The following is a 17,103-nucleotide window of genomic DNA, read 5'->3' as shown; positions in this document are numbered from 1 at the left end:
GCCCATTGAGTCCATTCCGCCATTTCATCATTGAAACATAGAAATCCTACAGCACAATACAGGCCCTTTGGCCCACAAAGCTGTACCGAACATGTCCTTACCTTAGAAATTACTAGGCTTATCAATAGCCCTCTATTTTTCTAAGCTCCATGTACCTATCCAAAAGTCTCTAAAAAGACCCTATCATATCCGCCTCCACTGTTGTTGGCAGCCCATTGAACGTACTCACCACTTTCCGAGTAAAAAAACTTACCCCTGACATCTCCTCTGTACCTACTCCCCAGCACCTTAAACCTGTGTCCTCTAGTGGCAACCATTTCAGCCCTGGGAAGAAGCCTCTGACTATCCACATGATCAATGCCTCTCATCATCATCTCAAACCTCTATCAGGTCACCTCTCATCCTCTGACACTCCAAGGAAAAAAGGCTGAGTTCACTCAACGTATTCTCATAAGGCATGGTCCCCAATCCAGGCAACATCCTTGTAACTCTTTCTATGGCTTCCACATTCTTCCTGTAGTGAGGTGACCAGAAACAAGAATCATCATGGCTGATCCAGTCTTCCTCTCAGCCCCAATCTGCTTTGTCCTGGTATCCCTTCATGCCCTGATTAATCAAGCCTCTGCCTTAAATATACAGATGAAGTCAGAAGTTTATATACACCTTAGCCAAATACATTTAAACTCAAGTTTTTCACAATTCCTGACATTTAATCCTAGAAAACATACCCCATCTTGGGTCAGTTAGGATCACTATTTAAGCATGTGAAATGTCAGAATAATAGTAGAGAGAATGATTTATTTCAGCTTTTATTTCTTTCATCATTTCCCCAGTTGGTCATAAGTTTACATACACTTTGTTAGTATTTGGTAGCATTGCCTTTAAATTGTTTAACTTGGATCAAACGTTTTGGGTAGCCTTCCACAAGCTTCTCGCAGTAAATTGCTGGAATTTTGTTCCATTCCTCCAGACATAACTGGTTTAACTGAGTCAGGTTTGTTGGCCTCCTTGCTCGCTCTCACTTTTTCAGTTCTGCCCTCAAATTTTCTATTGAGGTCAGGGTTTTGTGATAGCCACTCCAATACCTTGACTTTGTTGTCCTTAAGCAATTTTGCCACAACTTTGGAGGAATGCTTGGGGTTATTGTCCATTTGGAAGACCCATTTGCAACTGAGGTTTAACTTCCTGGCTGATTTCTTGAGATGTTGCTTCAATTTATGCACATAATTTTCCTTCCTCATGATACCATCTATTTTGTGAAGTGCACCAGTCCCTCCTGCAGCAAAGCACCCCCACAACATGACGCTGCCACCCCCATGCTTCATGGTTAGGATGGTGTTCTTTAGCTTGCAAGCCTCAACCTTTTTCCTCCAAACATTTGGCCATAGTCATTATGGCCGAAAAGTTCAATTTTTGTTTCATTAGACCAGAGGACATTTATCCAAAAAGTAAGATCTTTGTCCCCATGTTCACTTGCAAACTGTAGTCTGGCTTTTTTTTGGCAGTTTTGGAGCAGTGGCTTCTTCCTTGCTGAGCAGCCTTTCAGGTTATGTCGATACAGGACTTGTTTTACTGTGGATATAGATACTTGTCTGTTTCCTCCAGCATCTTCACAAGGTCCTTTGCTGTTGTTCTGGGATTGATTTTCACTTTTCGCGCCAAAGTACGTTCATCTCTAGGAGAGTGAATGCGTCTCCTTCCTGAGCAGTATGACGGATGCGTGGTTCCATAGTGTTTATACTTACATGCGATTGTTTGTACAGATGAACTTGGTACCTTCAGGTGTTTGGAAATTGCTTCCAAGGATGAACCAGACTTGACATCATTTTCTGACTTCAATCCAACAGAAAATTTGTGGGCAGAGCTGAAAAAGTGTGTGCAAGCAAGGAGGACTACAAACTTGACTCAGTTACACCAGTTCTGTCTGGAGGAATGGAACAAAGTTCCAGCAACTTACTGTAAGAAACTTGTGGAAGACTACCAAATACGTTTTACCCAAGTTAAACAATTTAAAGGCAATGCTACCACATACTAACAAAGTGTATGTAAACTTCTGACCCACTGGGAAAGTGATGAAAGAAATAAAAGTCGAAATAAATTATTTTCTCTATTATTCTGACATTCCACATTCTTAAAATAGTGATCCTAACTGACCTCAGAGAGGGAATGTTTTCTAGGATTAAATGTCAGGAATTGTGAAAATCTGAGTTTAAATGTATTTGGCTAACTTGTATGTAAACTTATGACTTCAACTGTATACAAAGCCCTGGCCTGCACAACTGCCTGTGGCAAAGAATTCCACAGATTCCCCACTCTCTGGCTAAAAAAAATTCCTCCTCATCTCCATTCGAAAAGGACACCTCTCTATTCTGAGGTTCTGTCCTCTGGCCTTACGCTCCCAGCAAAGGAAACATCTTCTCCACATCCAATCTATCAAGGCCTTTCACCATTTGATAGGGTTCAATGAGGTCACCCCTCATTCTTCTGAAGCCCAGAGCCATCAAATGCTCTTCATTTTCAAGCCATTCAATCCTGGCACCATTTTCATGAAACTCCTTTAAACCTCCTCCAGTTTCAGCACATCCTTTCTAAGAAAAGGGGCCCAAAACTGCTCACAATACTCCAAGTGAGGCCTCACCAGTTTCAACATAACATCCTTGCTTTTACATTTTAGTCCTCTTAAAATGAATGCTAACATCTCATTTGCCTTTCTCAGCACACACTCAATCTGCAAATTAACCTTTGGGGAATCCTGCACAAGGACTCCCAAGTTTCCTTTGCACTGCTTTTTTGTATTTTCTCTCAATTTAGAAAATAGTCAAAACTTCTACCAAAGTGCATGAGCATTCACTTCCTGACACCGTATCCCATCTGTCATTTCTTTATCCATTCTCTTAATCTGTCCAAGTCCTTCTGTAGCCTATTTCCTTAAAACTACCTGCCCATCCACCTATCTTCATATGGTGTACAATATGTGGAACATTACTAGTTATCAGCAACCAACCAGAAAAGGTACCTATTTTTGCCACTCTTTGCCTCTTGCCAATCAAACTCCACTTTATTCCTGCTAGAATCTTTCCCATAGTACCAAGGACTCATAGTTTGTTAAGCAGCCTTAACAAAGATGTGGCACCTTGTCAAAGGCCTTTTGAAAATCCAAGTACACATTAACTTTGTCTATCCTCTTTATTTTCTTCAAAGAATTCCAACAGATTTATCAGGCAATATTTTCCCGAGGAAACCATACTGCCTATGGCCTATTTTATCATGTGCCCCCAAGTACCCCGAGACCCCATCCTTAATAATTGACTTCAACATCTTCCTGACCACTGAGATCAGACTAACTGGCTTAGAGTTTCCTTTCTTCTGCCTCTCTCCCTCTTTGAAGAGTGGAGTGACATTTCTAATTTTCGAAATTGCCCATAGTTTGTTGACTTGTTGAGCTTGTGTGCATCAATGATACGGAGAGCTAAGCCATTGGTAGTTCAGCTACTTGAAGGATCTCCCATGATGGACAGGCCTCAGCTGAGGTGTCAGACCAAGACAAGCCATCCACCTGGTCAGCGGCTGTATCTGCATGGAAGAAAGGCCCGGCAATCTGCTTCCATATCTTGCCGCAAACACCTTATGAACAACTACAGTAAAACAAAAACAAAATATGATATAGTGCCGGAAGATGAGACCCCCAGGTCAGAAGGCACTTAACAAGTTATCGGGGAAGAGCTGATGATCCTTCAGAGTAAAGTTGAGTTATATGATGTGGTTAGAGTAAAGCCTTCAATTGCTGTTGTTCCTGGGCACGAAATGAGGGTCAGAGGCTGCAAAGATATGTTGATTTTAGGTACATGTAAAATACGCAGTATGAATCAAGGAAAGCTGGAGATGGTGAAAGATGAAATGGAACGTTTACAAATTAACCTACTTGAATTCAGTAAGCTGGAGTGGAATAGTACGGGATACTTTCAAACTGATCAACACTGGATATATTATACCAGGAATGACAAGTACAGGAGGAAATAATAAAGAAGAAAACTGGCTGGAGCCAAAGTGAAATAAAATGTAGTTAGCGATCTCAATTTGTCTGTGAGGAAGACCTATCAACATTAACATCAAACAAATAAATGCCCCAACAACAGATGCAGAGGAAGATGAAGTAGTTCAGTTCTATGAGCAAGTGCAGGCTGAACTTGACGAAAGATGCAGACAAGATACATTAATAGTTAAGGAAGATTGGAATAAAAAAGTTGGGAGTGGAAAGGATGGTCAAGAAGTCAGGAAATATGGACTAGGTACCAGAAATGATGCTGGATAACATTTCTGCAAAAACTTGTTCATCAAACAAGTTTTCCCAACTACACAAGTGCCGTCTGTACACTTGGACCTCTCCCAATGGATTACACAGAAACCAAATAGATTTTATCTGTGGAAGTCAGCAATGAAAAAGTTCTATGATGTTGACAAAAACAACCTGGATCTGACAGTGGTTCAGACCACTGTTATGAATGTACCACAGCTCTGAGGGGCCGAAGGGGCGGGAGCAGCCCCCTCCTTCCGGAGAATCGTAAGAGCACTATTAATTCGGTCTCGGACCCAGGCAAATGAGAGACAATGTAACGGTTCTGGCCAGGGCTCTTAGAGACACCTGTGCTGAGGGCATGACCCTGCTACGTGACAGCTACCACGGATATGGACCCCCTCGGGCAATGTGGGGGTGGGGATTGCATCACCCTACTTTGATGGACATCTACAACTCTGCAAGTCAAGATAAAAGGGGACTGCAGAAGGCGGTACCCCAGAGAGAGACGCACCAGAAGGACTCGATCGCTCAACGCTCCCGTGATAGCTGGAAGCCAGTCAAAAGCCACGTGCGCTCCGTAACTTCTCTGCCTGGGGAGCGGGTGGCTGATAATACCGAGAAGGACTTCGAACTAATAACAGGGAAACAATGCTCCCCTGATTCAACGGTGTTGCTTCGTCAGAGACCCGGGCAAGTTTTTCCTGTTTTCTCCTCACTCTCTCTGAAACACGCGAAACCCAGCAATTCTCCAAAAAGACTGAAGGCTGCAGACTTCTGAGTGACTTTTATATTTCCAACGGACAATATATTATCCCCTAGACAAAAGTCGAGATTATTTCTTAATGATGATTATTGCTATACCTGCGCTTTAGATTGAGTTTGGCCGATGTATATGTTCTGAATGTTTGGTTTAACCTTAATTTTGTGCCCCCTTTATGAATAAAACCGTTCGAAAATAGTGCCGTCAGACTCCAACGGACCTCTCTATCTTTGCTGGTGAGTTATCCAGTTACGGGATACATAACACCACCAACTACTAATATGCAAGCTCAAAGTAAAGTTGAGTAAGCACAAGCCTTTCACCAGAGTAAAAAAATATGATCTTCAAAATATTCCACCAGAATTCAAAGATGGCTTATCAAGAATGTTGTGCACGAAGAATATGAAAAGACTCAGCAAAAGGTGAAAACACAGAACAGACTGAAAAGGATGAATGAAGAAACTCTGAAAATTGTGCAGGAAACAAGAGAAGCCAAAGCCAAGTGAAAAAGGGTAGCAGACACAGTTCTCAATTGTGCCTTCCAACATTCCACTAGGCGAGACCAAGATAACTACCACAATAACATGTGAAGTAGTAGAACTGGAAAATAAGAAAGAAAGGACAAGATCAGTCTCCTTAAAGCAACAAGAATTGAAGAGAAAATTCCAGTCTTGCATGGGAATGCTAAAAGATGTATAAGGTGCATCCTCAACAAATCTGAGATCAAGGAATACTATGAGCGATTATACCAGAAAGATCATCTGGACTAGTAGTATCATCCTATATATTATAATTAGGAGCGGGTGGTGATGAAGAAAGAAGTTGAAGCAGCATTAAAAGCCCTACCAAAGCACAAAGCTTTTGATGGTATTTCAACTGGAATACTACAGCAATCAGACACTCTGTCAGCAGAACTGGAAGACAATGTCATGAACAAATGAATGGAAGGAATCAGTGTTTTTACCAATATTGTTTTTTTACCAGAGTATGAAAACTATCTTACAATTGCCTTCATTCCTCATGCCAGCAAGATTTTACTAAAGATCATTCAGAAAGACTTCAATTTTATTTGGAGTGGGAGCTTCCTGAAGTGCAAGCAGTTTCAGGAAAGGAAGGGAAACAGGAGATATCATTGCAGATGTGAAATGGATTCTCAAGACCACAAAAGATTACCAGAAAGACATATACAGTATATAGAAGCATAGAAAACTTACAGCATAATACAGGCCCTTCGGCCCAGAAAGCTGTGCTGAATATGCCCTTACCCTAGAACTACCTAGGCTTATCCATAGCCCTCTATTTTTCTAAGCTCCATGTACCTATTCAGGAGTATCTTAAAGGACCCTATTGTTTCTGCCTCCACCACCGCTGCCAGCAGCCCATTCCACACACTCACCACTCTCTGCATGAAAAACTTACCCCTGACATCTCCTCTGTACCTACTTCCAAGCAGCTTAAAACTACGCCTTCTCATGCTAGCCATTTTATCCCTGGGAAAAAGCCTCTGACTATCCACACAATCAATGCCTCTCATTATCTTGTATACCTCTGTAGGGTTCTCAGTAATAATAACTGTAATGTTAACTGTTAATAATACAATGACTTCTCTGAAGTGTTATAATGAAATGGCTTCTCTGTAATGTTAACTATGAGGTAATGTTCTCTGTAGCTGAAAAGTTTGGGTTATAAGTACTAATAATGGGGGTGGGGGTGGGGAGGACTAACCAATGGGAGTCTTGTTATTCTATCTGTATGTGTGGGAACTGGGGTTGATGCGCAGGAAGTTTGGTGAGGAGAAGCGAAGAGGGAGGGCATGCGGAAAGTGCTCTGGTAGACCACCGCGGGTTGGTCCCAGTCCGAGGGTCGTGGAGTCTGGAAGAAATCAAATGGTGGACTGAGGATAATGCGTGAGCTCCAATCTGTGCACGAACTGTATAATCTCTATTCTTAGTGCCTTTTTATTTTGTATTTTTGTTTCTCTGCTAACCCCGTAGTCACAGTAAAATTTATGAAGTGTAATCGTTTAAACGTACATTGTATACTGACTGATATTTCATGTTGTGGGTTTGTGCCGGAGTGTATACGCAGCATCTACGCAAACGTGAGACAGTTTGGCAGAGACAGCGGTTTCCCTTAGATGAACGTGGGTTGATAGAGCTGAGTGTTACACCTCTATCAGGTCACCTCTCATCCTCCAGCATTCTAAGGAGAAAAGGCCAAGTTCACTCAACCTATTCTCATAAGGCTTGCTCCCCAATCCGGGCAACATCCTTGTAAATCTCCTTTGCACCCTTTCTGTGGTTTCCACATCCTTCCTGTAGTGAGGCAACCAGAATTGAGCACAGTACTCCAAGTGGGGTCTGACCAGGGTCCTATATAGTTGCAACGTTACTTTTCAGCTCTTAAACTCAATCCCGCTGTTGATGAAGGCCAATTCACCGTATGCCTTCTTAACCACAGAGTCAACCTGCGTAACAGCTTTGAGTGTCCTATGCACTCCAACCCCAAGATCCCCTGATCCTCAACACCGCCAAGAGTCTTACCATTAATACTATATTCTGCCATCATATTTGACCTACCAAAATTAACCACCTCACACTTATCTGGGTAGAACTCCATCTGCCACCTCTCAGCCCAGTTTTGCATCCTATCAATTTCTGCTGTAACCTCTGACAGCCCTCCGCACTATCCACAACACCCCCAACCTTTGTGTCATCAGCAAATTTACTAATTCATCCCTCTACTTCCTCATGCAGGTTATTATAAAAATCATGAAGAGTAGGGGTCCCAGAACATATCCCTGAGGCACATCGCTAGTCACCGCCTCCATGCAGAATATGATCCGTCTACAACCACTCTTTGCCTGCTGTGAGCAAGCCCATTCTGGATCCACAAAGGAAGTTCTCCTTGGATCCCATGCCTCCTTACTTTCTCAATAAGCCTTGCAGGGGATATCTTATCAAATGCCTTGCTGAAATCCATATACACTACATCTAAGGCTCTATCTTCATCAAGGTTTTGGTCACATCCTCAAAAAATGCAATTGGGGAGACTTCCGGTAAGGCACGAGGCAAGATGGCACCATAGCACTGAGTGCTGACATATAACCCTTTTTTTTCCACATTCTTTAGGGCTCATAGATGGTCTTAACACAAGTTTGAGTTGGAGAAAGATCTAACTAGAGACATGAACTCAAAAAAAGATCCAAATTCAACCAAGAAACAAGATACCAGCAGACAACACCAAGCAAGCGACTCATCCGAGGAAACAGCTATGCTAATTAAGCAAACAATGGCAACAGAGATGGAATTGCTGCAAGAAACGGTAGCCCACATGCTAAAGCAGTCGCTGGAAAAGGCTCTCGATCCCATACAGAAGCACATGGCAGAGAATGGCAACATTCTCCGGTCATTAAAGGATCAAGTGGACATTCATGCTAAAAAATTTAGCACGGTCTTCAACAAACTAGACAACATTCAGGTTAGCTTACACAAGAATGAGAAAGTTACTAACTCCTGTCTCGTGGAGGTGACTGAGATATGGAAGAAGTTAAACGACCTGGAGGATAGATCCAGAAGAAACAATATACAGCTGGTCAACTTACCGACAGGCACTTAGGGTGAAAATCCAAGAGGTTACCTCCAGGAGATGCTGGCTAATTGGATTCCAGCACTCAAGAATTCCCACAGCACTCCATTGGAGATCGATAGAGCACAGGATCTTTTCCAACAACACCTCAAGACCGTGGACCATGGTACACCGATTGGCAGGCTATCCTAGAGGGTGCAAGGAAAGCCAAACCTACTCTCCCTGTGGAGGCCGCTCCTCTGTCACACTTACAGAGTGCATGGTCCCTGGACCTAGTGTGTATGGATTTTCCGTCCACAGAACCCAATACCAGCAACATGGCGAATGTTTTAGTCATCACGGACCACTACACTAGGTGTGCTAGATGGTAGGCTTTTCCTTTCCAAGGACCAGAGGGTGACTACAGCCCCGGTATGACGCAGGAACGGCAGGGATACATAGAACATAGAACAATACAGCACAGTACAGGCCGTTTGGCCCACAATGTTGTGCCAACGCTTAAACCCTGCCTCCCAAATAACCCTCCACCTTAAATTCCTCCTATACCTGTCTAGTAGTCACTTAAATTTCACTAGTGAATTGACCTCCACCACTGACTCATGCAGTGCATTCCATGCACCAACCACTCTCTTGAGTGAGAAACCTTCCTCTAATATTCCTCTTGAACTTTCCTCCACTTACCGTAAAGCCATGTCCTCTAGCATTGAGCAGTGGTGCCCTGGGGAAGAGGCACTGGCTGTCGACTCTAGTTATTCCTCTTAATATCTTGTATACATCTATCATGTCTCCTCTCATCCTCCTTCTCTCCAGAGAGTAAAGCCCTAGCTCCCTTAATCTCTGATCATAATGTATACTCTCTAAACCAGGCAGCATCCTGGTAAATCTCCTCTGTATCCTTTCCAATGCTTCCACATCCTTCCTATAATGAGGCGACTAGGACTGGACAAAGTACTCCAAGTGTGGCCTAACCAGAGTTTAATGGAGCTGCATCATTACTCCGCAACTCTTAAACTCTATCCTTTGACTTATGAAAGCTAACTTATATGCTTTCTTCATTACCCTATCTATCTGTGAGGCAACTTTCAGGGATCTGTGGACATGTGCCCCCAGATCCCTCTGCTCCTCCACACTCCCAAGTATCCTGTCATTTACTTCGTACTCTGCCTTGGAGTTTGTCCTTCCAAAGTGTATCACCTCACACTTCTCTGGGTTGAACTCCACCTGCCACTTCTCAGCCCACTTCTGCATCCTATCAATGCCTCTCTGCAATCTTCGACAATCCTCAACACTATCCACACCACCACCAATCTTTGTGTCGTCTGCAAACTTGCCAACCCACCCTTCTACCCCACATTCAAGTTGTTAATAAAAATCACGAAAAGTAGAGGTCCCAGAACCGATCCCTGTGGGACACCAGTAGTCATAACCCTGAATGTAAATGTAAATGTAAATGTAAATCTGAATGTACTCCCTCCACCACGACCCTCTGCTTTCTGCAGGCAAGCCAATTCTGAATCCACCTGGCCAAACTTCCCTGGATCCCATGCCTTCTGACTTTCTGAATAAGCCTACCATGTGGAACCTTGTCAAATGCCTTACTAAAATCCATGTAGATCACATCCACTGCACTACCCTCATCTATATGCCTGGTCACCTCCTCAAAGAACTCTATCAGGCTTCTTAGACACAATCTGCCCTTCACAAAGCCATGCTGACTGTCCTTGATCAGACCGTGATTCTCTAAATGCCCATAGATTCTGTCTCTTAAGAATCTTTCCCAACAGCTTTCCCACCAGACACAAGGCTCACTGGTCAATAATTACCCGGACTATCCCTACTACCTTTTTTGAACAAGGGGACAACATTCACCTCCCTCCAATCCTCTGATACCATTCCCATGGACAACAAGAACATAAAGATCCTAGCCAGAGGCTCAGCAATCTCTTCCCTCGCCTCGTGGAGCAGCCTGGGGAGTATTCCGTCAAGCCCCAGGGACATATCCGTCCTAATGTATTTTAACATCTCCAACACCTCTTCTCCCTTAATATCAACATGCTCCAGAACATCAACCTCACTCATATTGTCCTCACCATTATCAAGTTCCCTCTCATTGGTGAATACAGAAGATAAGTATTCAATGAGGACCTCGCTCACTTTCACAGCCTTCAGGCAGATTTTCTCACCTTTACCTCTAATCAGTCCTACCTTCACTCCTGTCGACCTCTTGTTCTTCACATAATTGAAGTATTTCCTTTACCCTACTCGCCAAGGCCTTCTCATGCCCCTTGCTCTCCTCAGCCCTTTTCTTGCTACCCTATATTCCTCAATAGACTCATCTAATCCTTGCTTCCTAAACCTCATGTATGCTGCCTTCTTCCATTTGACTAGATTCTCCACCTCACTTGTCACCCATGGTTCCTTCACCCTACCAGTCCATCTTCCTCACCGGGACAAATTTATCCTGCAAAATAATTTGTAAAGTAATTGCAAGAACATCCTGCAAGAGATCCCTAAACATCGACCACATGTCCATAGTACATTTCCCTGCAAAACCATCATCCCAATTCACACCTGCAATTTCTAGCCTTATAGCCTCATAATTTGCCCTTCCTCAATTAAAATATTTCCTGTCCTCTCTGATTCTATCCTTTTCTATGATAATGTTAAAGGCAAGGGAGTGGTGGTCACTGTCCCCCAGATGCTCACCCACTGAGAAATCTGTGACCTGACCCAGTTCATTAACTAATACTAGATCTAGCATGGCATTCCCCTTAATTGGCCTGTCAACATACAGGAATCCGTCCTGGACGCACTTGACAAACTCTGCCCTGTTGAAACCATTGGAACTAATCAGGTGCCAATCAACTACAAGGACATCCGTGCCTATGCCCACCTGGACAAGCCGGCGAGCACTGTGAGGGTCATGTTTTTTGACTTCTCCAGTGCGTTCAACACCATCCGCCCTGCTCTGCTGGGTGAGAAGCTGACAGCGATGCAGGTGGATACTTCCCTGGTGTCAAGGATTATTGATTACCTGACTGGCAGACCACAGTTATGTGCAATTGCAACACTGTGTGTCAGACAGAGTGGTCAGCAGCACTGGGGCTCCACAGGGGACTGTCCTGCCTCCCTTTCTCTTCACCATCTACAGCTCGGACTTCAACTACTGCACAAAGTCTTGCCATCTTCAGAAGTTTTCTGATGACTCTGCCATAGTTGGATGCATCAGCAAGGGAGATGAGGCTGAGTTTAGGGCTACGATGGGAAACTTTGTCACATGGTGTGTGCAGAATCATCTGCAGCTTAAGGTGAAAAAGACAAAGGAGCTGGTGGTGGACCTGAGGAGGGCCAAGGCAATGGTGAACCCTGTTTCCATCCAAAGGGTCAGTGTGGACATGATGGAGGATTACAAGTACCTGGGGATACGAATTGACAATAAACTGGACTGGTCAAAGTACACTGAGGCTGTCTACAAGAAGGGTCAGAGCCACCTCTATTTCCTGGGGAGACTGAGGTCCTTTAACATCTGCCGGACGACGCTGAGGATGTTCTACGAGTCTGTGGTGGCCAGTGCTATCATGTTTGCTGTTGTGTGCTGGAGCAGCAGGCTGAGGGTAGCAGACACCAAAAGAATTAACAAACTCTTTCGTAAGGCCTGTGATGTTGTGGGGGTGGAACTGGACTCTCTGACGGTGGTGTCTGAAAAGAGGATGCTGTCCATGTTGCATGCCATCTTGGACAATGTCTCCCATCCACTCCATAATGTACTGATTAGGCACAGGAGTACGTTCAGCCAGAGACTCATTCCACCGAGATGCAACACTGAGCGTCACGGCAAGTCATTCCTGCCTGTAGCCATCAATCTTCACAACTCTGCCCTCGGAGTGTCAGACACAAGGCTGGTCCTGGACTTATTTCCACTTGGCATAATTTACTTAGTATCATTCAATTATTTCTGGTTTTATTTTGCTATATTTCTACTCAATTATTGGTTGGTGCAACTGTAACAAAACCCAATTTCCCTCGGGATCAATAAAATATGTCTGTCTGTCTAAGGTTCGACAGAAGGGGATTGGCTCATTCCTCATATACCTGGCAATTTGAAAGAAGCCCTGAAATCATCAGTGCTGGGAGATATGGAAGAAGACCCTGGGCAAAGCCCACATGCCCCTCAGGAGGAGATGGAACAGCATTAAGAGCTTGGACCAGCCTGTATGCGCCATCTAAAAGGCACGGGCAAGTTTATGTCCTAGGTGTGAAGTTTTCTGGTTATTCTTTTATTAGAAAGACATTCAGCGCACTTCTGTATTTAGTTAATTAAGGTGCCAGTTTGTTTCTGAGTATTGCAGGTCAGAGTTTTAAGATAACTCAGTTAACTTGTTGGTACATGGCAGGGTGATATAAGTCTACCTAGAATATACTTATCTTTTACTTTCTAAGGTGATATTCAATACACCCAAACGTCATACTTCATTAAGAATGAAGCTGAGAAACAGCAGTGTGTTCTGAATAACTTTAGTTGTACGTGTTCATTTCGGGTTATGTCTCCAGTAGACTTGTTTACGTTCATGGGCACCAGATAAGACGTCGCTAAGCGACGGTCTATTAAAGCAACAGTCTCCCGCAAGAGAGTTGTTGGGGTTTTGATTATGTGTGTAACTCCCTGGGTCGCCTCAGGCTCGCTCAGCTCGTTCTTGTCTAGGGGGAGCAGCCTTCAGCCCCGCCAAACTGGGTAATCAGCTGGTGTGGATGCTGTGTGATGTCCCTGCCTCGCCCAAAACCAGACAGTACACCATATGCAATTAAATGAGTACAATTTATAAAGGTTACTATAACTAAGTGATTAATAACGATACAGTATATATGAAGAGAAAATTAAAGAAAAGGCGCCAAACTTATCAAAGTCCAAACCACTTCGTGCACAACTGTTGGAGCTCAATTACTGAAGTCTTCTGGCCTCCATTTGATCCCCTCCGAACTCCTCGACTCGCAGCTCAGGACCCTCCGAATTCCTCAACTCTCCAAACAGCTCTGGACCCTCCGAGTGGTCAACCAAGCACATCTAGCTTCATCCACCCCCCTCGGAGAATCTCCCGGCCTCGGACCCCCCTTTGGGGTCCGATCCTCGCCCAGCTTAGAGCATTGCGTCCTCTCTCTCGACCCCCTCGCGCCGATCTGCCCAAAAGCTCGTCAACAAAAGCTTACAGACTCAGAAGAAAGAACATTAATCCCCATTTGGTTTACAAAGGAATACCATTCTCGTTATCAGTAAATTAGCATTCCTGCTAGTTAACAAAAGGAAACCCTTTCCCAACAGTAACAAAGAAAAAAAAGAAACCCCCTTTACATGTGTTATATTATATCTGAGATGGGAATGGTTTTAATTATATAGGTTTTCTTTCTAATCTCTTTGATATGATTGTCTATGAGAACTTCTTTGCCTTTCTGATGTGTTGGTGCCAGAAGGGGGTGGTTAATGTTCAGTGTCTGACATTGCTAAGTGACACTCACAGTTGTTACAAAGTAAAGGGTTGTATGCGAGGGGTGGTGGAAAGGGGGTAACTCAGGACTCCACCACCAACTTACAACAGATCCAAGGGAAGATGATCAATACAGATAAATTAAAAAATTTTGTATCATTAAACTCTCCCTAAATTTTGTATCATTAAACTCTCCCTAAAGAGTTCAAAGGTTTTAGATTTCTTACACAGAAAGAAAATAGATATCGCGCTGTTACAGGAAGCACACCTTAAACCTAATGACATTCCCAGGGTTCAAAACCGCTTTTATAAACTCATTGTGGCATCAACTGATGGTACTCGTACGAAAGGAGTTATGATATTAATGAGACGTAGTATTAACGTATCAATTGAAAAGACTGGTGCCGACAATGAACGACGTCTAGCTTTTTGCTGTACATCCAAAGCACTTAACCTTTTTCTAACGGATTTAAATTAAACTGATGTGTGGAGGGTGCATAATCCATCTGCTAAAAACTATACCTTCTCCACAAGACATAAGACTTTCTGTCAGATAGATTACATTCTTATATCCTCCAGTCTGCTGCCTTTGGTACACTCAATAGAATTTTTGCCCAGACATCTATCTGATCACAACCCAGTCATATCATTATGGTAAAATTAAAAATAATGCATCTAGATGGAGGTTTAACTCCACCCTTCTAAAAAACGATGAATTTCTAACACAACTGAGAACAAAACTGACGCAATTTATAAATTTAAATAAAAAGTGTCTCAAATGGGACAGTGATTTGGGCCTCCATCAAGGGTTTCTTACTAAATAATGCCATATGGTTCAGTTCCCACCTACACAGAAGCCGGCTTCAAAAGATTTCCACCATAGAAGAACAATGTAAAGTGTTGGAGAATGATCTCAAAACACAATAACAAAAGAAAATGAGCTCAAAATAAAACAAGCAGAATTAAATGACGTATTAAGCAGGAGGGCAGAATACATGATCCATATAACCAAACACATGTATTATGCGGAAAGCAGCTGACCGAGCCATCTTTTGGCACTAACGCTCAAACAACAGGAAGCTAAATGGTCCATACCAGCGATTAGATGTGCTAAACATAGAGTAGTATCTTCAACAGAGGAAATAAACGAGGCATTCAAGAATTACTTTAAAGAACTGTATACAAGTGGCTCAGTTCCTTCTGAGAATGACTTCACAGATTTTTTTAGTGGATTAGACCTCCCCTATGTTGTATTAGAGGACACCAAAACTCTAGACTCTCCTATTACACTGGATGAGCTACTTAAAACAAAGCTACAAATAAGGGCTGTACTCCAGGTATAGATGGCATACCTGTGGAACTTTACCTAGCACTTTGGGATATTCTTGGATCAGTCTGATTAGAAACATTAAATTATGCGATTGGAAATGACGCTTTCCATAGAGATCTAAACGCAGTCTTGTTCACAGTTATTACTAAGCCCGGTAAGGACCCCTTGGAGTGTGTCAATTACCATCCAATCTCCTTGATAAATGCCAACCTCTAGATATTTTCCAAAGTCTTAGCCAGTAGACTTGAGACAGCAGTTGGGAAAATAATTAGTCCATATCAAACGGGCTTTATCAGGGGACGTCTCGCATCTGATAATATTCGCCGGCTCGTGCATGTACTGAGTGCAACACATAAAATCCTGCCTGCCCGTGGCTGCTATTTCTCGATGCTGAAAGCGTTCGATCGCCTTGAAAGGCCATATCTTTGGAGAGTTCTTAAAGAATTTAAGTTCGGCGATAAATGTATCAATACGATTCAAACACTGTATATGAATCCTTCAGCCCGGGTATGTGTGGGAGGAGGTTTCTCAGAGTTATTTGACATAGGACGGGGCACATGACAAGGGGACCCTTTGTCTCCTTTAATTTTTACTATATCTATTGAACCGCTTGCTCATTTAATTAGAAACTCTCCTCAGATCTCTCCTATTACAATAGGTACAACAACACATTCGATATCACTTTACGTGGACGACACACTAGTTTATATGGCAAATGTTCAATAAACTCTCCCCTATGTTTTAAAAACACTGAAGCAATTTGGATTTCTTTCAGGATACAAAGGTAATTTGTCAAAATTAGCACAGATAAAAGTAAAGGGTCACTTTTATCTAGATAGCCTGGATGGGTTGGAGAGGAATTTTCCAGATTTTTTCTCCTCAATTGGCAAATCATTTTTTTTCCCCTGGGTGATCACATGGGTTTGGGCGGGATGAATAATAAAATAAAATGGGCGGCGTGGTGCCCTGTTGCCTTGTGGGATTCGGTGAAAACTAGAGTTAAGATTGGATCAGCCATGATCTTGTTGAATGGCGGAGCAGGCTTGAGGGGCCGATTGGCCTACTCCTGCTCCTATCTCTTATGTTCTCCCTCCCCAGATTAAGGTTACAAAAGAGGTCCTCTACTTGGGTATTAAAGTTAATACTTCCATATCGTCTATGTCTAAAACAAATTACTCTTTAATTTTGGAAAAAAAATAGAAGATATTAATAGATGGAGACACCTGGCAGCATCAGTCCCAGCCCGTATATTGGTCATTAAAATGAACATCTTACCCTGCATTAATTTTATCAGCTCAATGATACCCACTTGTGCCTCCAACAGGTTATTGGCAAAAATTGGATTCCTTGCAACGATGCTATGTTTGGAACAGTAAACAACCCAATATAAAGTGGTCAGCTCGACAATTCAAGAAGCCGAATGGGGGATTGGCATGTCCAAATTTTAAATTGAATCACTGGGCATTTGTATTAAAAATCTGAGCTATTGGATGGAGGAGGATAAAGTTTCATCACGGAAAAATATAGAACAAGAGCTAATAGCACCAATAAGGTTGAAAGACTTTCTCTTTATAGGTATGTCTATCAAAAATATGCTACAAATGTTTAGAGCAGCAGAAAAATTCCTAAAATTTTAAAGGGTATGGTT

General features: G+C 42.9%; 1 protein-coding gene across 1 annotated transcript in view; it reads right to left on the bottom strand.

The window, feature by feature from the left end:
• LOC132377991 (uncharacterized protein C3orf62 homolog) overlaps positions 1-17,103 on the bottom strand; it is a 49,465-nt gene that overhangs the window by 30,906 nt on the left and 1,456 nt on the right. The window lies entirely within an intron of this gene.

Source organism: Hypanus sabinus, chromosome 19 (assembly GCF_030144855.1).
Source record: "Hypanus sabinus isolate sHypSab1 chromosome 19, sHypSab1.hap1, whole genome shotgun sequence".
NCBI lineage: Eukaryota > Metazoa > Chordata > Chondrichthyes > Myliobatiformes > Dasyatidae > Hypanus > Hypanus sabinus.
Note: the sequence above shows the minus strand (reverse complement) of the source record. Positions and strands in the feature narration are given on the sequence as shown.